Below are 27732 nucleotides of genomic sequence, written 5' to 3'. Positions count from 1 at the left end.
CCCCTGCTCTGGAACCACCCGGCTGAAAGACACCCAACGTGAAAGGGTTAAATGGCAGTAAACAGGGAGGGATTCACTGGAGCGCACGGACAATTTAGGCATTTATGTGTGGCGCGTAATATATCGACTAAGTGTGATGGGGCTACCCCATGCCCTATAATGATGCACATTGGCCATACACACACCACTCTTCTATTTATAATAAAATCTTGCCGGCATCGAATTGTGGATAGTTGTGTATGGTTAATGGGTTATCTGAATTGTAATTATTGCCCCTAACAGTCTTAATTGATTAGCCCTGGTCCCCACATGTGGTCATGCTAGGCAAACATTAGCTTAGGCCTTTGTCTTTGTATCTTACAATTGTGCTGGTTAAGCCTATGTACAGATGCATAAAAGACAAATGCATTCTGTCGATAATAAAAATGTTATGTTTATTCGAATTGGTTAACAAGAAATACCCTGTTTTGTCTCTGTGCTCACACTAGGTTCCTTGTCGAATCTCTGGCTGCCCAACCAGAACTGAGAGAGGCCAAACCTTTCTAGAGGGTTGCGAGCAGTGCAGGCGCATACACACACACGCATGCACACGCACACACACACCCAAACATTCACCATTCCCTTCTGTTATTGTACTGAGAACGTCAAACCCACCTTCCCTCCCATCATTAATTTCCTTTACCGTCAGTAGCACAAGCAAGGGTGCACACCTAGGAGTGCTACATTAATTCATATTATCGTACATACATACATTCATACATATATTTTATTATATCATGATTGTGGTTTTTATTGGCGTTTCTATTTGCTGCGTAGGTTAATTAATTATGTGTGGCACCTGTGTAGGAAGTGTTAATTAATTATGTGTGGCACCTGTGTGAAGCCTGATGTGAGGCCACCAGGTACATGAGGGGCGTTTTGATCAGGCTTCACCTGCCGAGTTGCAAAGTAGGTAACATGGTGAAGCTCTGTAAGTGTTTTGTTAGTTCTGTTTAGTATTGTGGAACTCATTTTATATTGTAGGTATAGTGTATTTTTGTTTTGTTATTTCGCTTGTGTCACTATGTTTTTTAAATAATGTCACCTCTGCACCGTGGGAGGTCGGCGAATAAATAACACCAAGATACTTTTCCACCCCGACTACGCCATTGTTTGTGTTTTAATTTTTTAGGAGTCTACAAGAACCCAGCCACAGTGCCCTAAACACTATTTGGTGTTTGTAATTAGAGGTCAGTATGGAATGAAAATGTATCTATTTTGTACAGAATTATGTAAGTCTGGAAATAATGTCTGTATATTTCTTGATTGACTTGTGTGTTGATTTTGGTTTGTCTCTGTAGGAAGAGCTTCCAGCATGGGGAGCATGTCTATGTTCCCCGGGTCCTATGTTCCCCGATTGATTGATTGATTGACAATTTTAGACCACCAGCCCTGATTCCAAACTCTAACCTTAACCAACTTCGAAAGAGGGCCTAAGCTTAACCAGTTCGAAACAAGGCGGACATTAATAATTAATAAAATAATAAACATTTATAAAATGTTCAATCAATTAATCAATCAATCGGGGAACATGGGACCCGGGGAACATAGGACCCGGGGAACATAGGGATGATCCCCCAGCATGAAGCCTGGGACAGAAGACACAGCCGTGCTTGAGCTAGTTCCCAGAGCCGAGGGCCTCGTTTTTTCTTTGTGATATTTTGTTTGTTAGAAAGTTAAGTATTGTTGTATTCTCTTATTTTCAAATGGCATTTCTATGATAATTAGAAAAGACTAACGTTTTCATAATATAGAGTAATGTATGTTATATAAGAGCTTAACGTTTCATAATATAGAGTAATGTTTTCATAATATAGAGAGTAATGTTTCATAATATAGAGTAATGTTTTCATAATGCTTTCCATGTTTCATAATAGAGTAATGTTTCATAATATAGACTTAATGTTTCATAATAGAGTAATGTTTCATAATAACAGACTAACGTTTCATAATATAGACTAACGTTTCCATAATGTTGACTAAAGTTTCATAATATAGACCAGACCTGGGCATTGTACGGCCCACGGGCCCGCGAAAGATTACATGATAATAAAAAAAATAAAATAAAAAATAAACATTTAATTTTTTTTTTTTACTTTTTTCAACGTTCACACGCACAATATACACTTACCTGGGATTTGACTTGATTCAACAACAAAGCAGTCGGGGCAAGCCGAAAACGGTCGAAAGTGGTTATTTCAAGTTTGGATTTTTTTTCCACAACTGAAGTAGGTAGATTACATTTTTAGAGACTAAAGTACAGAAAAAAGGTACCGTTGGGTACCGGTATCGATTCACAGGTACCGGTACCGTATCGGTTCAAATGTGAACGGTACCCATCCCTACTGAACACACAACTGCAGAGCAAGGGCATTTTTGCTCATGAAATGCATAGCCATGTGAAAGCCTTCATGACAAAGTTGCAATTAATTTCAAGGCAACTAGGCAGCAACAATCTCAAACACATGAAAACCCTGAAAGAAGTCAAACCATCAGCTGATCACCGGCACAGGTACTCATCCATGTTGGGAGCACTGCATGATGACTTTTCAAGGCGTTTTCAAGATTTCAAAAAGGTTGAGGATGAAATGCAGCTGGTTTCCTCTCCCTTTACCTGCAGTGTTGATAGTTGTTCAGCTTGAACTCATTGACCTGCAGTCTGATTCACTACTGAAAGAGCACTTTAAGTCAGCATCACTGCTAGAGTTCTACTCTGCTCTCAAGGAGGAGAACTTTCCAAACATGAGGAGACATGCTCAGAAGATGTTGGTTCTCTTTGGATCCACCTACATGTGAACAGACACTCAGTCATGACGTTTACCAAGTCCAGGTACAGATCCTCTCTCACTGATGAACATCTGGCAGCTGTGCTTCGCATCTCCACCTCAGACATGCAACCTGACTTTGATGGACTTGTTAAAGCTCAACAGAGACTGTATTTCTCACACTGAATGAAAAAAAGAACTGAAGAACACTAAAATGTGGAAATATAACAAGTGAAATGGGACACTTGATCTTTTTTTTTTCCTTTTTTTTGCACGGTTCTGAAAACATTAAATGTTTAATATAGGCATGTAAAGTAAAAAAGGCTACAAACTGGGACACTTTTCCAGTGACATGTCTTGTTTATTTTTGCTATAAGATGATGTGATGTCTTTAGAAAGCTAAGAAAATCCTTGTTTCAATAGTATATGAAACTCAAAATGCCCTTTGTTATTAATGCTTCACATTTTGTTTATCATTTTGGAAATAAATTCTATTTGAATAAATTATATTTTTGAAAGCTAACCTCACCTTTTAATTGCCAAATAATAACATACACTCTTACCAGGGGTCAAAACAATGCCATTTACTGCTTTTTATATAGAAATAAAATGTATATTATGCATAATTGAGTTTGGAATTTTGGCCCGGCCCTCCAACATATTTTCAGTTGCTCATTCGGCCCCCTGGGAAAAATAATTGCCCACCCCTGATATAGACTAACGTTTTCATAATATAGAGTAATGTTTCATAATAGAGTAATGTTTCATAATAATCAGGGATGTGATTGCGCCTTAACACTTTGATTGCCACGCAGTATGCCCATCCTTATGCTCAGTCTGCCAGTGCTGTAACCCTATGGAGATGTTTACCTTCTTTGCAGGGCTATAACTTTTTAAATATTATAGCTATATCGACATTACTATGGCCCATTCAACATCGGCTATCTATCGTTCCGGATGTGGGAACGTTATATTTTTTCATACATTGTTGTGTTAATACCGTCGAGAATATAAGTGTTTTTAAGCTTTTCTACAGTAATTCCTAAAACGCGAGTTATAGGCCCTGACGGCGCATATGATAGATTATCGTTTGGCGTTTCTTTCCTATACACGCTATATTAAAAAATTCGATCGGTATACATTATGCTTCATCATGGGTGAAGGAAAGGGGGGGGGGGTCGTTTATAATTCCTTGATAGTCAGTAACGGCTTTATTTAGTATGGGTTGATATGTTGATCAGATGGTTTGCAGTGAAATTAATAAACAATCGGGCTGAAAATAACGTTATATTCCTCTTACCGTTCGCCGATGAGACTGGAGGAAAAATATTCCAATTATTTGACGTCGATCTGCTAGATCCATTTCCCGTTTGTATGACGCAATAAACGCCGAAATCATATCGATTATTGCTTTTCGAAAGCGATCCCATGCACTCGAGTGTGTATCTAGACCAGGGAGGGGCAACTGGCGGCCCGCGGGCCGCATGCGGCCCTCACCGACGTTCCATGCGGCCCCAGGCCAATATTAAAAAAAAAAAAAAAAAAAAAATATATATTATTATTATTTTTTTTTTTTTTTTTGTATTCGACTAAGAAGAGTTGGCAGTCAACTATGACTCCTTTCGATCGATTAGTCGACTATTTGACTAATAGGGGTCAGCCCTAGTGTGCACATATTCAACGCTGTTGAAAGTGCCGTGCAGCAATATGGGGGTTTTGATAAACTGTCGGCTGTTGTTACCGATGGATTCGCCGGGCTTCTAAGGCAGAGTGGCGTTGAGTGTCCAATGCTGCACTGCATTATACATCAGGTAAGTTCGCTAACATAATTTCCATCTATTGTGCGTCACTATAATGACCAATGCGAGTCGAGTGTAGTCAAATTATATGCGAGAGTCGTTAAATCGTTTTTCTTTTTTTTTTATCTGATATAGGAGGCTCTCTGTGCCAAGAAGCTTGAATACAGCCATGTTATGGATTTGGTTACCAAGGTTACCAATCTAATTCGTGGAGGCAACAGGTCACTAAACCATAGAAAGTTTGTCTCCTTTTTGGAAGAGATGGACACTGATTATGGCGACTTGCAGCTACACACAGAAATCCGATGGCTGAGCCGTCGGAAAGTACAGGAGCGACATTGAAACACTGCAAATGCAATTCAATGATCGGTTTGAAGATTTCAACGGCATGCAGTCACGGATAGCGCTGTTTGCCGGCCCCCTCACCGCTACGGTGTCAGAGCAGCCCCCACCGTTGCAGCTTGAACTGTGCGAGCTACAGTCAGATCCTTTTTTTCAAGCAAAGAGAAATGAGAGGGGAATTTCGTTTTGGAAACTGCTACCTGAGCCCCGCTTCCCACTCCTCAGGGACTTTGCCCTCTCTATGGCCAGTATGTTTGGGAGCACATACATACGTGAGAGCAATTTCTCAAACATGAAGCACATCAAGTCAAAGGAGAGAAACAGGCTGTCGGATGAAACATTATTTCATCGGATACAGATTGCATGCACAAACATTGAAGTTGACATTCCTGCTATTGTGCGCCAAATGGAGAGACCACAAGTGTCTCATTAAAGACAGGGGGGGGAGGAGATGATGAAGAGGTGTAGAGGGGGGGAAGGAGATGATGAAGAGGTGTAGAGAGGGGGGGGAGAGATGATGGAGAGGTGTAGAGAGGGGACCATTATTATTATTATTATTATTATAACCATTATTGACCCACTGTGGGGCGAGGGTGAATGTCATGCCAGTTTGATAAAGGGTCAATGGGAGGCATGTAGTATTGCACTTTACTTTACTTGCACTTTACTTGTTTACTTTTGTAGTGTTCAGATAACACTAATAACACAAACACAAAGCAGCATTCCTGCTGCATTTCACTACAACAGTAAATCAAAAGTGCAATAATAAATGATTTTGTTAAATGTATAAACTTGTATCCTGCTACTAAACAAAACATTCCTGAGTGCTTCATATCCATAACATGCATTTCAGTGTTATAATGTTTTGTTTAGTAGCAGGATAAAAGTTTATACATTTAACAAAATCATTTATTATTGCACTTTTGATTTACTGTTGTAGTGAAATGCAGCAGGAATGCTGCTTTGTGTTTGTTGAGCAGTGGGCTTTAAGTTCATACATTTATTTTATTAGAAGCCTTAATTATAATTGATCATTTTTGTATATATTTGGGGTTACAGCAATACTTTTAAATTCAGCTGTTTATAAATTCATAAAGTTGAAATTGCATTACTAAATGCATTTGAAATGGAATAAAAACAAAGTTACAACAAATTATAATTGTTTATATACCTTATTTATCACATCTGTGACTATTATGGGCTATTTGAGTGATGGGGTACTACTGGCGGGACTGCCGATAAACAATGCGGCCCCCCAGATTGATTGTGGACATTTTGTGGCCCTCACCATATACAAAGTTGCCCACCCCTGATCTAGACCCACGTTACAAGATATTACTGCCGGAGGAATTTCCTCGATGCACCAGCGCCACTTCCGGTTTGGCTTGGAGTGTAACTCGCCCGATCATCCACCAGGCGGCGGTATTGAGGCGTAGCAATATCAGACAGGGTCCAGCTGCAGTCCCGGAGGGAGGCTGGATGAATTATGAATGCAATGGCGAAAAAATTAAATATTGATCCCAAAAACAAGTTAACTCGTTTCTGGCGCACAACGCATGGCGGGCAATAACGAGTATACTCGTTTTTGGCGTCCAATGTGTTAAGAAAAAAACCAGGAAATCTTCGAAACGATCTTGTTTTTTTTTTATAAACACTCCATTTGAATGAATGAAAACATTTTATTTGTATAGATTGAACTGTTCACAGGGAAGAGGAAGGTGGGAGAGGAAAGGGACAAAGAAAATGAATAAAATATCTCAGTGTCCCCCTAAAAAATTTAAAGGGGGTCATCTTGACCCCTCCCAAGTCATCCTGGCTCAAACACTAAAGTTAGGACCTTTTCTTCTTTGCAACCAGATTGTGCAACACCTGTAACCGCCTCCTCTGGAAGCCTTGCCTACTGCGAAGACTTTTATTCACCCTGTACACCTCAGACTTCCGCTTCAGCTCCGGGAACTGCCATCTCCAAAAGTTTTCTGATGATTCCTCCATCGTTGGATACATCACCAACGACAACGAGGAGTACAGAGCTGTGGTGGAGAGTTTCACAGAGTGGAGCAAGGAAAACCACCTACAGCTCAACATCAGCAAGACGAAGGAGATGGTGGTGGACCATCGGCGGAGCAAGAGGAAGCCCCCAACTCCCATCATCATCCAGGGGGTGGAGGTGGAAAGGGTGGAGAACTACAAATTCCTGGGTGTTCTCATGAACAACAAACTGGACTGGACGGACAACACAGAGGCCCTCTACAGGAAGGGACAGAGCACTGTTCTTCCTGAGAGGGCTCAGGTATTTTAATGTCTGCAGCAAACTGCTGCAGATGTTCCACCAGTCTGTGGTTGCGGGTGCCCTCTTCTTCGCTGTGGTATGCTGGGGGGGCAACACCAACACAGATAAAATAAACAAACTGGTCAAAAAAGCAAGCTCTGTGGTGGGAGCGGACCTGGACAGTCTGGAGGTGGTGGCAGAGGGGAGGACGAGGAGGAAGCTGCATGCTATCCTTGAGAACCCCTGCCACCCCCTCTATGATGAGCTGACTGCAATGCGGTCCACGTTTAGCCACAGACTCATCCCCCCCCGACATACCACGAAGCGCTTTGGGCAGTCCTTTGTGCCGGTGGCAATCAGGCTCCACAACGGGCCAACTGCCGTGGACTGGAGGAGTTGGGTTGTGGACTGTAACAAATTAATTTAATTATTTAACAACACATTGATGATTGGACTTTTCTTTTTCACCACTTTTTAGCTAAATCTTTTTCCTATTTTAGCTATTTTTATCCCTGTGTACTTGTCCATCTTGTTTTTAACACATACTAATAAGTGTATGTTATGTATTAACTGTTTTTTAAATTGCTGTTTTTAAATTGCTGTTATGCTGTTTATGCTGTAAAGGACATCTGAATCTCCCCTCGGGGATAAATAAAGTTTTTTTTGAATTTCAAGGGCTGCAGTTGGACTAAAGGACTATTTTGCTTTTCTTCTGCGATTTTGAGAATGAAGGTGGTGACATTTCTCCATCTCAGCTTGGTTATGTCTAGGTTGGCTTCTGTACCTCATGCTTGAGAGTTTGATGTTTCTACAGAGCTTCACATTAACTGGACAATGCTTGCTCTCCCTTGAGTAGTGTTGAGTGGCAGACTGCTGCACTGCTTGCAAGTAACCTTCCCTGGTTGGTCAGTTTTACAAAAGCAATCAGTGTTGGTGTGTTTCCTAGTGTGTTGACGTCTTTACAGCATCTCGCGGCACTAAAAAAAACTGCTAACATTATCGATAGCCAATGAAAATCTGTTATGCAAGAATAGCAGGTCTGATAAATGTTGCTTTCGCGTTTCGCTTAGACCAGGTGGAAAAATAATCAAAACATACATAAAGCTCAATATAATAATTTTTTTCTTTTTAACACTTTGGTTGCCATGGGTTAAATTCATGATATACCATAGGTTGCCGGCTCTATTTGTCTATGGAGAAGTACCCCTTCTTTGCATGGCTATAACTTTTTAAATTCTATTGCTACATTGCCATTATTAGGGCCCATTCAAAGTCCTATATGTATTGTTCATTGTGTAGCAACGTTAAACTTTTTCATTCACATATTCATAGTAAAGTATGGTCTAATGTATAAGTATGTTTTCATCTCTTTCTGCAGCTTTCTCTCCAGAACGTGATCTATAGCCCCAAATGCATTATATTGATGATGCAATACAGTTTTATGGCAATCAGCGCGATATAAAAAATTCCAACTAGACGTACTTCTAGAAGTTACTACACATCATCTGATGTTGACCGGATGGGCTAGGGGGCGTTTATAATTCCGTGGGCAGCGTTATACCAATCATCTAATGTGGGTCAAATGTTGATCATAGCAGTTAGTATCGAAGACGGTAATTTTACACGCTAAAACTCACCCCAGTCTCCGCGCGCCGTTGGGCGATCATCGTAGAGTAGAAATTTTATCATTATGGGATGTAGATTTACCCAGTCCATTTCCAGCTTGTATAATGGTATATACGTCCAAATCATGTTGTTTATCGAGTTATTGGCAATCGATCGCTATGTAGTGTGTCGAGATCGAGTCCCGGAACCTATAGCGAGTGCCCGGAAGTAATACGGCCGATCAGCACAACCTCCATAGCACTTCCTGTTAAGCGATTGCGCCGATCGGCCACCAGATGGCGCTCCTGAACCGCCAGAGAGCTCAGTGGGTCCTCCTGGTGGATCTCAGGCCAGCGGAGGGGAAATATGAATCCGATCGCAGATTTTTGAAATATTGATATAAGGACACTGTAAAGCGTCCTCCGGCAACTTGAGCATGGCCGGGAATGACGCTTTTAAGCGTTTTCCGGCAGTCAAAGTGTTAATATATGAATATTTTTGTATCATGCTTTTAGGTCAGAAAAAACGTAAATCCGGTTAAAACGGAGGAATCACATCCCTGAATAATAACAGACTAACGTTTCATAATATAGACTTAACGTTTTCATAATATAGAGTATTGTTTCATAATAGAGTAATATTTCATAATGTAGACTAACGTTTTCATAATAACACAGACTAACGTTTCATAATATAGACTACAGTTATAGTGATGTATGGGCTAGATCTGTCTGTAAGCTAGTGAACTGTGAACATAGAGATGCACAGGCTAGTTGTCTTTTTACGCTGGTGGAAAACTACTTTAATAAAAGGAGTGAACATAGGATGCACAGGCTAGTTGTCTTTACGCTGGTGGAAAACTACTTTAATAAAAGGATAACGTCGCCGTCTTGTGATCCAGAGATCTTTCCCTCTTATGAAAGCCATGTGCAAAAATAACACAAACTGTTCCCGTTTTATTTTACCGTTTCTAAATGTCATTCACTTCCCCCGTTCAACTACAAAATATATCAAGATTTACTACGTTTACTATTCTGACTCTGTATATCTGATGATATATTTCTGATTCTGTTTCTGATCCTCATTGTATCTGCTTCCCTCTCTTTAGAATAATAAACAATAAAAAAGAAAGGTACTATAGAAATAAAACTTATGTAGGGTAATACTTTTTTATTATTATAATATATCCACAGAAAGGTGTGGAATAAAAGTATTGCTTTTCCCCTAAAAATAATGATTGATTAATAAATGTAATATTGAAAAAAGAATTGCGGGTCCAAAATCAATGTTGTTGTTTACATGTTGCAGGAATGTATCCCCTCCCTATTTCCCGACATGGAATTCACCTGATTGGATAAATGACATGCTGGTGCTCTGGTGCGACATCTAGTGGCTGAATATTATCTATAGCACTTTTGAATTAAAAAAGATAAAACATTTAAAATGTTTGGTCACCAAAGAAATTATATTTCAATGCGAAGATTTAGCTGACACACAAGCCAGAAAAAGCACATGGGTCATGATGACAGAATCTTTGTTGTCATGGAGATTCTGTGGAGGGTGCTAGATTAGGCAGGATTCAGTTTAGTCATATTAAACCTCCTCGTTGGTTCCCAGGTCATGGTTTTTACAAGGGCAACCTGCACCTACTTACCATTCCACTGTGAGCAGCCAGGGATGTTTACAACCTTGCATAGCTAGCTAGCGCTCTCCCTCTCTCTCTCTCTCTCTCTCTCTCTCTCTCTCTCTCTCTCTCTCTCTCTCTCTCTCTCTCTCTCTCTCTCTCTCTCTCTCTCTCTCTCTCTCTATATCTCCATCTCCATCTCTCTCTCTCTCTTTCTCTCCCTCTCCCCTTTCTATATTTCTCTCTCTCTATCCCTCCTCCTCCATATCCCCCATCTTTCTCTCCCTCCCTTCTCTTCTCCCTCCCTCCCTCCCTCCCTCCCTCCCTCCCTCTCTCCCTCTCTCTCTACCCATCCAGCCTCACTACCCGGTGAGAGTTGCCTGCAGAAACGGGTGCTTTCCCCCTGAACTAGGTCACCACAGCACAGACGAGGTTCAACCACATGTTCACAATGGATTCCACTTGTATTCCGGTAAAAAAAAAAAAAAAAAAACATGTATTTTTATTGGCTCACTTGAGGTACCAGCACGGATAGCTTGGATACCAGAACAATTCCCGCATCACAGAGGTACCGTTCCCGAGGCTAACCTTGCTGAACACCGCCCCCCCTAAATTGTGCTCATAACATAATCCTCACGAAAGATCACGGTTTCCGAAGGCCACACTATTGAATTCATCACAATGGAAGTGATTATGGATAGTGCACATGTTACGTGCAGATGTGCTCGCTAATTGAGACAGCTGCTTTCTTTTAGAGTTTCCTCGCAGGCTGGGGGGGAAAAGGTATGTGACGCCGCTCGGGGGTTCAATCAGTCAATCGCACGTTGCGGTTTGAACTTTGACCCAGGCGATATTTCTTCGCAGAGGAAAGGCAAACCGCAAATCTGTGTGGTTTTGAGAGGCGGCGAATCGAGAGACGGAAAGGCCATCAGAGCAAGCGAGGCCGCGGCTGATTCTATGTACATTGGATAAAGCACTGGCGCTGAAGCACATCAGCGCCCTCTGCTGTTTGGTCCCCAATGAGTTAATGTAGCGCTTCATTGTTATAACATGTGAATATAGTCAAACTATTTACAATTCTGTCTCTCCTTCACAGCCCTCACTTTAAAATGATAAAATAATCTTAAGGTCAAGGTCACCTTTATTTATATAGCACATTTAACACATTCCCCACCAATGACGAGTTAACTCGTTATAGCCCGCCAATCGACTAACGCCAACAACGAGTAAACTCGTTGTTATGATCGTTATTTCTTTTATTCACTATTGCCATTCATAATCCATCAAGGCACCTTGTGCATGCTGTACTGAATGTGTCTGAGATCGCAGACGGTCAATACCACCGCCTAACGCCTTGCGGCCGCTATTGCACTCCATTTGAAACTATGTGGTTTCTTTTCTCTACCGAGCTGCGGCGTGGGGGCGGGTTCTAAACACTCCGGCAAAACAAGCGCTTGTAGGGATGGCTTGGACAACTGACCCCGCCCGCCCATTCATGTGCAATGCCGGATAACGTCGGAGACAGGATCGCTGTGGATATCTGGAATGGCGATCAGATAATTGGATTATTCTTTTTGCAGTACATCAGAGACCAGGTAAGGACTCTATATTACCAATCTTGCGTTGATCCGATATTTCTTTCCCCGCGATCGCTCTGTGTCTGTGTAGTATGTGTGTGTTGTGTCCCGTTGGTCACATCTCGGCACGGATGGGCGCCCCGCTCGAAGCCCCCTTTCATGTGTGCATGATGAAAGATAGTACCGATAATCTAGGGTTGATTTCAGATTGATTGTTGATCCAAGCGAGGAATGACAACGTGTTTAGTGAATTCCAATAAAACGCTGTTTTCGCATCTTTTCTTGAGATTACTCAGAATCACTCAAACTATACTCATATTCACCACGGTATAAAACGGAAATGTACGGATGTTTTTTGCATGTTGACTGGAAGAAACTCTGACAATCGAAAACGTTATTAGATCCATAGCTAGTGATGCACGATATATCGGCCGGCGATATAATATCGGCCGATATGGCAGTTTTTTTACACAACGGAGATATGCACAGTATAATAAGCAACTAAACTCCAACCCACACATCAGACCAAAACAAGTAAACAAAGTGATATACCAAGTGGGGCTATTTTGCCTAGAGGTCGCTGTTTACTAGGCCTGTCCCCGAATAAGGATTTGTATTAGGGATGTTGGATATTGGCTTTTATACTGATATGCCGATATTGTCCAACTCTTAATTTCCGATACTGATATTAACCGATACCGATATATGCGGGGTCCCGCATACATTACATATCTCTTGTTGTGGAATTAACACAACATTATGCATACTTTTGACAATAAATAAAATAAGAATTTGTTCATACTTGCTTGCCTGGGTAAATAAAGGTTAAATAAATTTTAAAAACCGATACCGATCATTTCCGATATTACATTTTGATGCCAATATCGGCCAATAATATCGGTAGGCCGATAATATCGGACATCTCTAATTTCTATAGTCGACTTTGATTGGCCAAAATTTGCCCACGACTTAAATCAGACATTTTTTTTTTTTTATCCCACCCTTCCTGGTTGTTGCGTACTTTCCCCTACTGTTGGTCCGGGAGACCGGAGACTGTCACATGCTTTCCTCCGACGCATGTGCAGCCTGAGGCAGGCCAACCTGGCCGCGCAGGTTCTCACCGGGGAGAGTGTAGCGTGTGGGAGGCCACACTATCTCTCCTTAGTTCCAACCCTTGCTGAGCAGGCGCCCCGACCAAACTGTAGGGGTCGCTGTCCACAACGCCCAGGACCCACCCTTCAGCTTTCCCACCCCCTGATACAGCCAATTGTATCAGTGTGAGAGGCCAGCCAAGCTGATAGCAACGCCGGGAGCTGGATTCGAACAGGCGAGTCCAGTGTCTCCCGGTGTTGGTGACGAACATAATCTCCGTGGGCCACCTGCCCCCCCTTAAATCAGACATTAAGCACCCCCCACAGCCCAAATTGAATACATTTTTTGTTTGTTTTTGCATTCGACTGAGAGATTGACATTCGACTACGGCTCCTTTTCGATCAATCAGTCGACTATTCGACTAGTCAAGGTCAGCCCTACTGTTTAGAGTTACAGAGTCTACCTATGATTCGAGCACTGTGAGGTTGTGACAGCCTCCTACCTGCTCATCGGGTGTGCGTTGAAGCGGTCGGGTCTTCTCCCTGCCGAGGCCTTCCGACGTTCTCCTTTCACCTTCTCCTTCATATTCCTGACCCTCCTCTTCCTCACTCGACAGCACAACTGGGAGAGAAATTAACAACTCTGAATTCAGCCCAATCTCGCTTAAAATACTATCGACCACAGGAAAAAGGTACATTATTGTACGTTATTACATGGCGTTTTAACATTCGCAGAAATGCTTGATTGTGATTGGTCAATAGCCCCCGACAGCGGTGAATTATTTTTCGATAACCACCGGTGATTATTGTTTTTCGCAGCTGGAGTAGTGACAGCGGGAGCGACAGAACAGAACTGCGTCTGCATTTGATCTCGTAAAATGAATTAGGTATATTGTTAGTAAGTTAGCCATGTAATAAGCGGGATAATGTATAGCCTATACTCGGTCATTGTAGCAAAATAATTGACCTTCACTGACGTTTAAAACACCTCGGCGAGGCGCCTCGGTATTTTAAACTCCGTGTCGGTCAATTATTTTGCGACAATGACCTCGTAGCTATACATTATCCCTTACTTATGTTATAGCCACAAGTAATATATTGACGCATTTACAAAAATGTGTATGTATTACAAATAAGTGCATATATTACATATTTTCTAAATATAAACTTTTAACGTTTTCAGGGGAACGAACCCGGGACGCTCACATGAGAAGCAATTGCCTTTACCTCAAGACTACGGAGACACACTTTTCTGATAACTTCACCCTAACCACACTGTTACCTTAACCTAACCATAAACCTAACCTTAACCACACTGTTACCTTAAACAAAAAAATTACCCTAAACATATATCTTAACCATAACCATTAATCGTTAAAACAAACCATAATCATAGTACTATTAGACTGTGTTGCTGAATTAAATTATTATTTTAGGTGTGCCTCCATTAGCTATGCTTCAAAGTTCAAACGTTAAAAAAAGATATATACTGTATGTATTTCAGATGGCTCAAACAGTGTTCAGTTCAGTTCGGTTATTTTTTATTTCGGGCTTTGGACACATAACAACGTCCATTCCATAAATCACCAAAGTTTTACCAGCTGCTATTGCAGCATTGTCCAATTGTCCGAAAAGGGCTAGGGAGAAGCACTAGGTTTGTCGGGCCCTACCCCTAACCCTAATAGTGTCCGACTATTCTGGAAGAATATGGTATGGTATGGATTTTGACTGTACTATATAGTCGTCCTCGATATATATATATATATATATATATATATATATATATATATATATATATATATATATATATATATATGTAAGAATTCTATATAATGTATTCAACAAGATACTTCCCTGCCAACAAAATAATTTTCCTTGTAGCAGTATCTAAAAAAGGTAAGGTAAAATAAGATAACTTTGAATGAAATAGCACTGTATCACAAGATAAAGACATAATAAATGTCATATCACATTGTGATTTGCACCGGGAAACTAATGCAGTCAAACAGCGATTTGTTTTTTTACAGTGCAAATTACAGTGATTGACATCGTTTTAATATCCTTTTTATTTTGTAATATAATCACGGTGCTTTTTAATTCAAAAGGGTATCAAACGTTTCTTCCCAACGTCTTTATAATACCGCTGCAAGGACGTTTTTTTTTAGATTCACTTAAAAGATACACATGTAATTATACAATTTGTATATATATCCATACCTTGACGGTATATAGTACTTAATATTCTGTATACCTCCCAGCCCTAGTTACACCATCTAAGATAAAATGTTGCGCTGTGATATGTTGACCATATCTAGGGATGCACCGATCCGACTTTTTCAGTACCGATACCGATACCTGGGTTTGGGTATCGGCCAATACCGATACCGATCTGATACCAATTATCCAATTTTTTCCCCAAAAAAGTTTAAAAAAAAAATATATATATTTTTTTATTTTTTTACAAATTGTAAAGGATCACAAGTGTGTTTTTGATTTGTTGTAAACAAAGACAGAAATAAACTTCATTCATTCAATTAATAAACTGTATGCCTCACTGTCACTGTGTGGAAGAGACTCGGATCATTCTTTTGTGCAAAGCAACATCAGGCTTGACTTAAAACATTACTTTCCTAACTTAGTGAAACTAAATGTAACAAATTAACACAGATATAAATGTACTTGTTGTGAAGGGCCAGATTAAACCGAATATATATATTTATTTATATATATATATTTAATTGTATTTGTATATTCTCTAATATTCCCTGATATCCCTTGTATATTCCTTGTACAATATGCATTGAATATCCATTCTAGCCTACTGAACATCCCATAATAGTCTCCATTCTACTATTGGTCGAGACCTTGGTGCCAGGCTGCCATACCCCTCAGACCCAGTTCAAACGTACCGCTCGACATGTACGAACAAGTCCTAGTTCCGCGTAGGAATTTGGCTACCGCACCACTAATGGGACTATTTGTTCATAGTGCGTATATATACTGCGCTACTAAAGTAGGACTTTCTTTTCAGTCCAGTTTCTTACCCTCCAATAGAGTCACAGACGTAAAGCCTCCCCGCGACGCCACGTGTGGGAGTAAGGCCAAGTTCGCCTACCATCGGTATTGAGACATCGTGTATATTAATATTTGAATAGTCATATTTGGCACTATATCGTCGAGTTGGACGTAGTCTATTAAGCTAATAATAGTCTGTTAATATATAGTGCTTCGTGCGGTGAGAATACTACCGTAGTCAGTACCCCATCGTTTCGGGCCGAGAACTGGCTGCTTACCCAGGGTGGTTGACCCTATGTGAAGCTGCACCCGAGGAGCCCCAGAGCCGACGAGCGAGTGGACCTGTATACCGGATTATTCTACCGACGACAGCCCGCCTTCCCAGGCACGGATTATGCTTTGGATACTTTGATTATTCCATGGATAAAGACCCCCGACACTGCCGTGTGTTGGAACCCCCCCCCCTGGAGAGGACGCAAGGTGAGGAGACGCTCTGCAAGACGAGGTCGCTTCACGTCTCTCCCCCGTGGACCGGAGAGAGCCGGCCCACAAAGAGTCCACCTGCTTTCATCTGTGGTCCAAGGATCGCCGGCGCATTGAACGGCACTACAGTGGGTTCACCTGGGATACCCTTGGCCGGACGAGGCAGCCGGATTCTACCCCCCCCCCCCCCCCCTCGTACTCCTGTCGGCTTACAAGCGACCGGATTAACCCCCTCTAGTGTATCTAGTATAATCATTAAAGTATCATTGCTGTTATTCCTTAACTATTCCAGGTCGTATATTTACCACCTGCGCCTTCAGAGATTGGACATTCTCTATTGATATACCGACGAATACTCCTTGCCATAAAAGTGCATACTATTTCAATTCATAAATGTAATTAAGTGATTAAGTGCTTATTCTACACACCATCGCTGTGTAGAAATAAAGACCCGTTTCTAATTCGTACATTTGTGTTGGATCCGTTTCATCTACGTGAGAGTGTTCATGATAATATATTTATGCCGTGTACTGGGTGGCCGAATATTAAGTACAAAGGTAGTGGTAGTAAGTATCATATCTAGTAATACAGTCAGGGAATTGTACCCCTCAGTTACAATTGGTCCTTCGAGCCGGAGGGTAATTAGTGTAATATTAATATAGTGTTATTAATATTGAAATGGCCTATGATGAACACTCCACGAAACGATCCTCCTAACCAACGCCCGCAGCGCGAACGACGGCTCCCTCAGTACTTAGAGGCTTACGCTGTCAGTCAACAACCTAGTCTTCTACTAACAGTAAACGCGGTAAAACTAGAAAGTAAAAGTATGTCTAACCCCAACGCCCAGACTACCCCGACCATAGAGGCCCCTACGGGCTCTAATGTAACTGACCAAGTTCACGGTGGGGACCAGTGGGAACCAGACATGACTTCACACCCCGCCAGTACTGAAGAAGTAGTCCCCGATGAGTCCCGGGAGGAATACAACGCTACCGAGAGAGAACTCGGCACGGAAGAAGACGGGGAGAGCACCGTGGAGATAGAGCTCCAAGGCTCCGCAAGGAGTACCCCGAGGGAAGGCTCCCCTATACAACCGCCTTCTCCCAGCGAGGCAGAGAGGACCCTACAGCAGGCCTTCCTCATCAGCCTGAACGCCGCTGCTGAACGCGACCGACTGCAGATCCAGCAGCGAAGCGAACACGAGCAGATACGTCTAGAAATAAGACGCATCCAGATGGAAGAGAATGTGGCCCGAGAACGAGCCGGTGCTCAACGGGACGCAGCGTGCGACAGACAGCAGTCGCAACTAATAGAACAGCTGATCAGACGGACAACACCCTCTCCCTCCGCCAGAGGCTCCAGGAACTCGTCTAGACACACCTCCAGGGCGGCATCCCCTAGCCGAGTAAACAACCCTGAACTTGACCAACAGACGAGGTCTATACCCCCCACAGACCACCTCCCCCCACCGGTCCAAGCGAGACCTAGCAACCGGGAAGGAGCAGCATATCCTGTGGAGAGGCTAAACCAGAGACTACAAGCACTGGATGACCTAACTGAAGACGAAGAGGAAGAGGAGGAGAACCACGCCCGAAGACAGCACAGTACTCTACCGGACCAGGAGGTCCGGTACAGCCCAGGCTATACTCCCGCGGAGCTGCGCTACAGACCCCCGACTCTATACACGGGTGAGCACGACGCACGACCCGCACCGAGGAACAGCACCTGGACAAGCGGGCCATGGTACACTGCCGGTACCAGCCCATACCAAGGAGCGGGAGGAGACTCGCCTAGGAGGCCTCTCCCCCAACGCTTGCCGATGTATCCACAGTCAGCGTCATACATTGGCACGCCTATGGTACTCGACTTCACCCTAGAGGACCGGGCCCAGTATACAGAACTCCGCATGTGTCTGGAGACCATGTTGGTGGATGTATTGGATGAACGCCACAAATACGCCATCCTACTGAAGCACTTAAAGGTACCCCGCGCACATAATATAGCGCTCGCCTACGCGACTTCCACCACCCCATACACAGCAGCGCTGGTAGCATTGGACCAGAGGTATGGGCGCATATGGGATTACGTGATCCAGGAGATCCGACACATCGACCGCTTACCCCCAGCAATAGACAATCGAGCACTGGACGACCTGTCCATCAGAGTGCAGTCCCTGGTAGGGATGTTGGGAGCGCAAAGAGAGAAGGGGAGGCATGAACTTTACGCCAACTCAAATGTGGAAAGGATCCTGGAGAAGCTGCCGCCCGCTCGTCAGGAGCGCTTTAGGCGGCAGAGGGACCACAGAGACCCGAATGGCCCCGAACCGAACCTCCTCGATCTAGCAGACTTCCTGGCGAGAGAAGTCAGCAGCCTACGGCTAGATACATTCGGACGGAGCACCCCTGGCTCCAGAGAAGGAACCAGACGACTAAATGATGGAAGAAGATTGGTGACTGTGATGCACCAATCGGAGTCAGTACCGAGCAGCAGGAGCCACAGTACCCCCTCCAGAACGGAGAAGTGGAAGATAGTGTGCCCCTACTGTGAGAAAGAACACTGGCTAGCGCAATGTGACTCCTTCCCCAAGCTGAACGCGGAGGAAGCAGGTCAATGGATAAAGTCCAACAAGCGCTGTTTTCGCTGTGCGCGCTCACACATGGCAGCCGAATGCCGCTTAAAGAAAAGGTGCACCAAGTGCGATGGAGCCCATCTGGACATACTTCACGACAGTAACAGACGGCGCCCTTCACCTGCACCATCCAGCCGCAAAGCGAGCGTCATGTACATCGATCCCGCCAGCAGCAGTGGAGCCCGAGTACTCCTAAAAGTAGTGCATGTGACACTAAGCTACCAGAATAAAGTCCTGGACACTTACGCCGTCCTCGATGACGGGTCAGAGAAGACCCTGCTGCTCGCCTCCGCTGCGGCCCAGCTAGGGCTGCGGGGAAGCGAAACCCAAATGACAATTCGGACAATAAGACGAGATTTGAAGACGATAAAGGGCGAGAATGTCTCATTCTCTATCGCAGCAAGCGGCCAGCCTGAGCGACGGTACCAGATTGCAGACGCTTTCACCAGCCAAGAAATAGGACTGTCGCGGTACACATACCCCGTCGCCAAGCTGATGGAGAAATATGCACATCTGCGCAAGTTACCGATCCCGCTCATAGACAATGCTATGCCGACCCTGTTGATAGGCTCCGACCATGCAGACCTCATTGTCCCGATAGACCGGGTTCATACCGGACCCCGAGGCTGTCCTGCAGCAGTCGAGACCCGTTTGGGATGGACTCTCCAAGGCCCGCTCGCCAAATCTCTCAACCGAAGTACAGCCACTAGATGTCTCCACTCCCGAGTCACAGAGGGAGAAACCGCACTCCTGCAACACGTAGAGCGGCTATGGACCTTGGAACAAATACCCTTTAAGAACGGAAAGAAAGACATTCGCTCTAAAGATGACATTTACGCAATTCACCTCCTCGAGACAGGGACCAAGAGAGTCCCGGTCAACGGCGTGTTGAGATACGCCACGCCACTCCTGCGGCGAGAAGGAATGCCTACTTTCCACGCCAAGACAGACGCCACAGAACGGTACCTGCTGAACACGGAGCGGCGCCTAGCCAAGAACCCCGCCCAAGAGAGTGTATACCGCGCTGAGATTGAGAAGCTCATCACAGCGGGACACGTCACAAAGATGGACATTAAAGAGGCTGACCAGACCACTGAATCGTGGTACGTGCCCCACCACAAGGTCCATCACAACGGTAAAGACCGCATAGTATTTAACTGCAGCTACCAGATCGGATCCCAAAATCTGAATAAAGAGTTACTGCCCGGTCCCACACTCGGCCCCTCCCTACTCGGCGTTCTACTCCGCTTCCGCCAGGAAAAGGTGGCCATCAGCGGGGACATTAAAGGAATGTTCCTGCAGGTGAGATTAGTAGAGGCGGACAAGCCCCTGTTACGGTTCCTATGGAGAGAGAAGCCAGGAGATGAGCACCCAGCCATCTACCAATGGGAAGTCCTCCCCTTCGGAACGACGTGCAGCCCCTGCTGTGCGACATTTGCACTACAGAAACATGTAGCAGAGGACCCAGCAGCGGACGAAGAGGTCCGACACAGCGTAAAGAACAGCTTCTACGTAGACAACTGTCTACAAAGCCTTTCAACCCAGGAAGAAGCCGAGGCTCTCCTGATTAAACTCCGCGCCTCATTGATCAAAGGCGGCTTTGATCTCAGGCAGTGGGCCAGCAGCGATCCACAAGTACTGCGCAGCCTCTCCTCCGAGGACAAGGCAGCCAGCAGCGAGACCTGGATGGCTACAATCCCGGGAGAAGCCCAGGAGATGACCCTGGGATTGGTGTGGCGATTCAAAACAGATTCGCTTCACTACAGACACAAGCCCCTGACTACGGAGCAGGGAAGGCCGGCGGCGGCGCCGACCACCAGACGGAGTGTGTACACAACACTCGCCCGACAATATGACCCGCTAGGATGTATTCTACCGTACACCACCAGGGCAAAAATGATTGTACGAGCATTGTGGGACAAGGACCAGGGCTGGGACGACCCCATTCCCGCACACCTTGCATCCACCTGGAGAGAGTGGGAGATGGAGCTCCACTCACTCCCAGGCGTTAATATGCGCCGAAGCTACTTCCCACCCACGGTGAGGCCAGAGACATGTAAAATGGACTTACACGTCTTCAGTGACGCCTCAGAGGTCGCATACGGATCAGTAGCCTACTTGCGGGCCCAAGACCAGGGGGGAGAGATCTACACAGCATTTGTCCTCGCCCGCTCGAGAATAGCCCCACGCAAGCAACAATCTATCCCACGTCTAGAGCTCTGCGCAGCCCTAGCCGGAGCGCACCTAGCCACGCTCATCCAACGTGAGCTCACCATACCGGTGTCTAGAACAATCCTGTGGTCAGATTCCACGACGGTACTCGCCTGGATCAAATCGGACTCATGCAAGTACAAAGTCTTCGTGGGAGTCAGAGTCACCGAGATTCAAGACTTAACCGAAGAGTTAACCGGAGAAACAGAGTGGCGCTACGTTGATACAAAACAGAACCCAGCTGACGTCATCACCCGGGGGATGCCCCTGGATGACCTCACCCGTCGCAATGTCTACAGTGACGGCCCCGCATTCCTAAGACTCCCGGAAGGACAGTGGCCCATGCCTATCCCGAGGGAAGCAAGTCCAGAGGAGGTGGAAATTAAGAAGTCTGTGTTCTGTGGATTGAGCACCGTAGCCTCCACCGACCCTAACATAGACGATTGCACGTCCATAGAGAGTGCACAACAAAGAACATTCCTGCGGTACCACCCGGAGTGCAAGTCCCCCGCTGATATGTCAGCAGCTAACTACGAGGAAGCAGAATTGCTTCTACTGCAGCGAGCCCAGAGAGACTCGTTCCCCGATGAATTGGCCTGTCTACAGGGAGGAAAGCCCGTCCCATCCGACAGCAGATTAATTCACCTGGCCCCCGAGAGCGACGCTCATACCCTCATCAGAGTGGGTGGTCGCCTACGCAGAGCCCCCAATCTACCGGATGACATTAAATACCCGATCGTATTGAACAGCCGACACAAGGTCACAGAGCTGATTATAAAGAAATACGATGAGGATGTACATCACGCAGGAGCAGAAAGAGTCTTCGCGGAAATCAGACGTCGTTACTGGATCCTACAAGGAAGAGAGGCGGTACGACGCTTCCAGCGAACATGTCTAGACTGCCGCAAGTGGCGCGCGCAGCCCAGCATACCAAGGATGGCTGACCTTCCTCCATGTCGCCTCCGAATCGGTGACAAGCCATTCCACTCAACGGGTATGGACTGCTTTGGCCCGCTGCACATAAAGAAAGGAAGAGGAACCGAGAAGCGGTGGGGTATTGTATTCAAATGCATGACCACCAGAGCGATACACATCGAGCTTCTCCCTACCATGAGCACAGACTCATTCCTTATGGCCTTCCGTAGATTCACATCACGGAAGGGAAGACCGTCTACCCTATTGTCCGATCATGGGACAAACTTCAAAGGCGGCGAAAGAGAGCTGAGAGAGAGCTTCCAAGCTATGGGCCCAGAACTTAAGACCCACCTCGCTCCAGCACAGGTTGATTTCCAATTCAACCCCCCAAACGCACCCCACTTCGGTGGCACTTGGGAACAAGAAGTGCGCTCCATAAAGACAGCCCTGTACGCAGTACTTGGGGCCCAGACTGTGGCGGAAGAAGTCCTAATGACAGTCCTCACGGAGATTGAGGGAGTACTTAACTCGAAGCCCCTCGGATATGTCTCCAGTGATGTGGCGGATATCGACCCAGTTACCCCCAACACACTCCTGATGGGGCGGCTAGATCCTGCATTACCCCAGACAATGTACCGGCCTGAAGAAGCGAACGGCCGACGAATGTGGAGGTACAGCCAAGTATTAGCCGACAAGTTTTGGAACAGTTTCCTACTGCACTACCTACCGTCTCTACAGACCCGCCAGAAGTGGGTAAAGGAGAGAGACAATTTGACAGAAGGAACAGTCGTCATGATTATTGATCAATCACTGCCCAGAGCTATGTGGCCGGCCGGCCGCGTAAGCAAAGTGATCACCGGTGCCGACGGCAAGGTCCGAGCAGCTGAAGTGCTCGTCCAGGGTCGCACTTACACCCGTCCCGTGGCGAGGCTCATCGAACTGCCCCGACTCCCAGACACAATCGATGATGACCATGACCCTACAACCCTATGACTTTGTGAAGTTGACTGACCCCTACAGCAAACCCTTATGTGTAAATAGACAACGCGATTAATCTGTCTCTGTTTAACTGATTAGGTCTGGGACCTATTCAGGGGGTGGCTGTTGTGAAGGGCCAGATTAAACCGAATATATATATTTATTTATATATATATATTTAATTGTATTTGTATATTCTCTAATATTCCCTGATATCCCTTGTATATTCCTTGTACAATATGCATTGAATATCCATTCTAGCCTACTGAACATCCCATAATAGTCTCCATTCTACTATTGGTCGAGACCTTGGTGCCAGGCTGCCATACCCCTCAGACCCAGTTCAAACGTACCGCTCGACATGTACGAACAAGTCCTAGTTCCGCGTAGGAATTTGGCTACCGCACCACTAATGGGACTATTTGTTCATAGTGCGTATATATACTGCGCTACTAAAGTAGGACTTTCTTTTCAGTCCAGTTTCTTACCCTCCAATAGAGTCACAGACGTAAAGCCTCCCCGCGACGCCACGTGTGGGAGTAAGGCCAAGTTCGCCTACCATCGGTATTGAGACATCGTGTATATTAATATTTGAATAGTCATATTTGGCACTATATCGTCGAGTTGGACGTAGTCTATTAAGCTAATAATAGTCTGTTAATATATAGTGCTTCGTGCGGTGAGAATACTACCGTAGTCAGTACCCCATCGCTTCGGGCCGAGAACTGGCTGCTTACCCAGGGTGGTTGACCCTATGTGAAGCTGCACCCGAGGAGCCCCAGAGCCGACGAGCGAGTGGACCTGTATACCGGATTATTCTACCGACGACAGCCCGCCTTCCCAGGCACGGATTATGCTTTGGATACTTTGATTATTCCATGGATAAAGACCCCCGACACTGCCGTGTGTTGGAACCCCCCCCCCTGGAGAGGACGCAAGGTGAGGAGACGCTCTGCAAGACGAGGTCGCTTCACGTCTCTCCCCCGTGGACCGGAGAGAGCCGGCCCACAAAGAGTCCACCTGCTTTCATCTGTGGTCCAAGGATCGCCGGCGCATTGAACGGCACTACAGTGGGTTCACCTGGGATACCCTTGGCCGGACGAGGCAGCCGGATTCTACCCCCCCCCCCCCTCCTACTCCTGTCGGCTTACAAGCGACCGGATTAACCCCCTCTAGTGTATCTAGTATAATCATTAAAGTATCATTGCTGTTATTCCTTAACTATTCCAGGTCGTATATTTACCACCTGCGCCTTCAGAGATTGGACATTCTCTATTGATATACCGACGAATACTCCTTGCCATAAAAGTGCATACTATTTCAATTCATAAATGTAATTAAGTGATTAAGTGCTTATTCTACACACCATCGCTGTGTAGAAATAAAGACCTGTTTCTAATTCGTACATTTGTGTTGGATCCGTTTCATCTACGTGAGAGTGTTCATGATAATATATTTATGCCGTGTACTGGGTGGCCGAATATTAAGTACAAAGGTAGTGGTAGTAAGTATCATATCTAGTAATACAGTCAGGGAATTGTACCCCTCAGTTACAGTACTGAATGGTTCTTATTTTATACCCGATCCAGCTATTTTACTGATATCGGCGGCCGATACCGATACCAATATCGGATCGGTGCATCCCTAGCTGCAATGACGTTTTTTTTAGATTCACTTAAAAGATACAAGTGTAATTATACGATTTGTATATTATATCGTTGACGACGGTATAGTAAAAATCCATACCTTGACGGTATATAGTACTTAATATTCTGTATACCTCCCAGCCCTAGTTACACCATCTAAGATAAAATGTTGCGCTGTGATATGTTGACCATATCGCCCGACCCTGGTAAGTGGTTATTCTCTTCCCCCTGTCGGTATCATTAACCTCTGGTGGGACCAGATTAATCTAGTCTGTGGCTCTTCTCCAGTGCTACTGTGAAACCACAACACAACAGCCCTAGTTCATGGCTAAGCTTGTAAATATGAACAAAATAGGCGTCCATTTATCACACTGGAACAACTCTTAGCCGACCTGGAACGAGGGGAGCTAAACGATACCCTCCTGTGACTGCTTTTATGTGCCTCCTGCAACAGAAGTAATTGCCCCCATACATACAGATTTTTTTGGCGCTACTTCTAACGATCACAATAGTCGTTTATCAATTCCAACTGCTCAAAATAAAAGACAGGGCTTAGATATGACATTTAAGTATTTCATTTTACGATAGCTAGAATTGGAGTAGAAGAAATATTGCCATAATGGGGCGATTTAGAAGGTAATTTCAATACAGCTGCTGTTTTCAGTGAATGGCATTTACCAGCCCCTCTCATGCAACAACAACAATATGCATTCTGTTTACATAGTAAAGTCATAGTGAAATAGGTAAATTGTATTTCTCCCAAAACTCTGCCCTATTGATATGCATTATGCAAAATCACAAGATAAATAATCCAATTGCTGTCCATGGCATTGAACTGCATGATAATGTAAAAGTGTGATATAAAACTAAAACTCTTATTTTTTTTGTTTAAATAAAAGTTATTGTTCAGAAGAATCGTGTGCAACTATAGCACAATATCCTAATTCCATCAAGATCCCGATACGGTGAGCGACCGTATTCGATTATCGTCCCGACACCTACTTCAGATACTATTTAACCCTTGCTCTAGTGGTGAGAGGCACTCTGTGGGTGAAGTCTCTAGTAGTATATATGCCTGACAGCGCTGGAGAGGGAGTGGTGGAACAGGGGATTGTGTGGCCTACGGCAAAGCAGGCGCTAATGGGCTTTACGGGAAGCTTTGGCTGCCCAGGGTCACCCGGGGTGGCTCCTCTCTCTGCTCCCCGTGGAACGCTCACAGTGACTATAGGTTTATATGTGCACAGTATTCCCGATACCACTGGCTCATAGGAGTGGGGATCGTTGGGAATCTTGCAATTCGACTTTGATTCTTGCGGGGGAGGGGGTCACGATTCCATTCACAAATTCATCAGGATTGTCTGACAATTTGATAAGATTTAAATTCTAGATCGCCGCTAACCTCCGGGTTACAATGCTGGTATATCCTGTGCGAGTCTTTCTGCCCTGTAGGATTTAGTGAGCCAATGATTTACAGTTGTTAAGATCATGAGAGATCGATTTTTATTATTATTTTTTTTTAATGATTTATTATTTATAAATCTTGTTTTGAGTCATCTTTGGGTCGGGCATTTAGTGCCTTCTGATTTTAAATCAGAAGTTATGTGTTTTAACATAAATAAATAAAATACAAAAAAAATATATATATATATTGTGTCCTATCGCATTGCCATATCACTTTGGATTTGACACTTGTTAAGCCCTCCTGCCGACAGCCGATAACCTTTCTCATTCTCCCCCCCGTGTCTTCCCACCCCTTGACCACAGGGAGGCAGCACAGAGCGCCACTGCAGAGTGGATGACAAATCTGCACCAGACGAGGTGGCGTCGTCCCCTTGCTTCAATCTGCATCGTCAAAGGTGGATCTCGTTTTTACGGCGGAGGCATCCCGCCGAGAAGATTACAAAGCTAAACCGCAGCTCGGAATCCCCCGCGCTCCCCTAGCGGCGCCCTTGGCCCCCGATGGCGTCATACCGGAGGCTCCTGGTGTTCGTTACTACCCCATAACCGGGGCTTTGAGGGCCCTTAGAGGAAGGCCCCGTCCATAAACTCTAAACTCCCTACATTAACTAACTGCTATCGGTTACGTCACTGGTTCTCAGCCGAATTGTTGCACATTAGGCCACAGGGCCGTTTGAAAGCACGTCGTCTCAGGGAGCCCGATATGGGTTGATTTTAGTTTGAGATCAGATTGCAGGACTTCTAGTCAGACTTAGGACTTCTGGACTAATGATGAGTTTAAGATCAGAAGCAATCAGAAGCCATCAGGCTCCACAACCCGGGGGGCATGGACTGCTGCCAGCAGCTGGTGGACTAACAGCTGCAGAACAGACTATAACGTATATTATGACTGATGGGGTACATACCCTCTTCATTGTGTATACTGTTTTAATTTACTTTAGTATATATGTTTAGATCAGGGGTTCTCAAACTTTTTTATACCACGACCCCATTTTATAATGCCGTTACTGCGGCCCGCCAGTCTAGTTAATTAATGGGAAACACTGAACATCCATTATCAACTGGATTATCTGACCGATATTCTGTACCTAAACAGATGTCATATATCTATATTGAAAAAAGGGCTTCTGAATATGGTGATATTGTGTTTCCCCCCACATCACACAGCCCTAGTGGGAAGAGTTTCACTTACTCGGCTCAGAAGAGGCTTGATTGGATCTCCTCCTGAATGTAAAGTTCCGGAAGAGAGACCTGGGGGCTGCTCCTCTCTCCCTCCGTCTCCC

The 27732-nt window shown here is 44.8% G+C and overlaps 1 protein-coding gene and 1 long non-coding RNA gene across 2 annotated transcripts in view; both read right to left on the bottom strand.

The window, feature by feature from the left end:
- Positions 1-27725, bottom strand: LOC311238665. Its single transcript, XR_014620387.1, has 3 exons — positions 27642-27725; positions 13615-13733; positions 1-22 (listed from the first exon to the last, which is right to left on the bottom strand). It is a non-coding gene; the product is annotated as an uncharacterized lncRNA (long non-coding RNA).
- LOC311226506 (sentrin-specific protease 7-like) overlaps positions 1-27732 on the bottom strand; it is a 93127-nt gene that overhangs the window by 38226 nt on the left and 27169 nt on the right. The window lies entirely within an intron of this gene.

Source organism: Notolepis coatsorum (genome assembly GCF_963971535.1).
Source record: "Notolepis coatsorum genome assembly, chromosome: 1".
In the NCBI taxonomy this organism is placed as follows: Eukaryota; Metazoa; Chordata; class Actinopteri; order Aulopiformes; family Paralepididae; genus Notolepis; species Notolepis coatsorum.
This window is presented reverse-complemented; position numbering and strand designations above follow the sequence as displayed.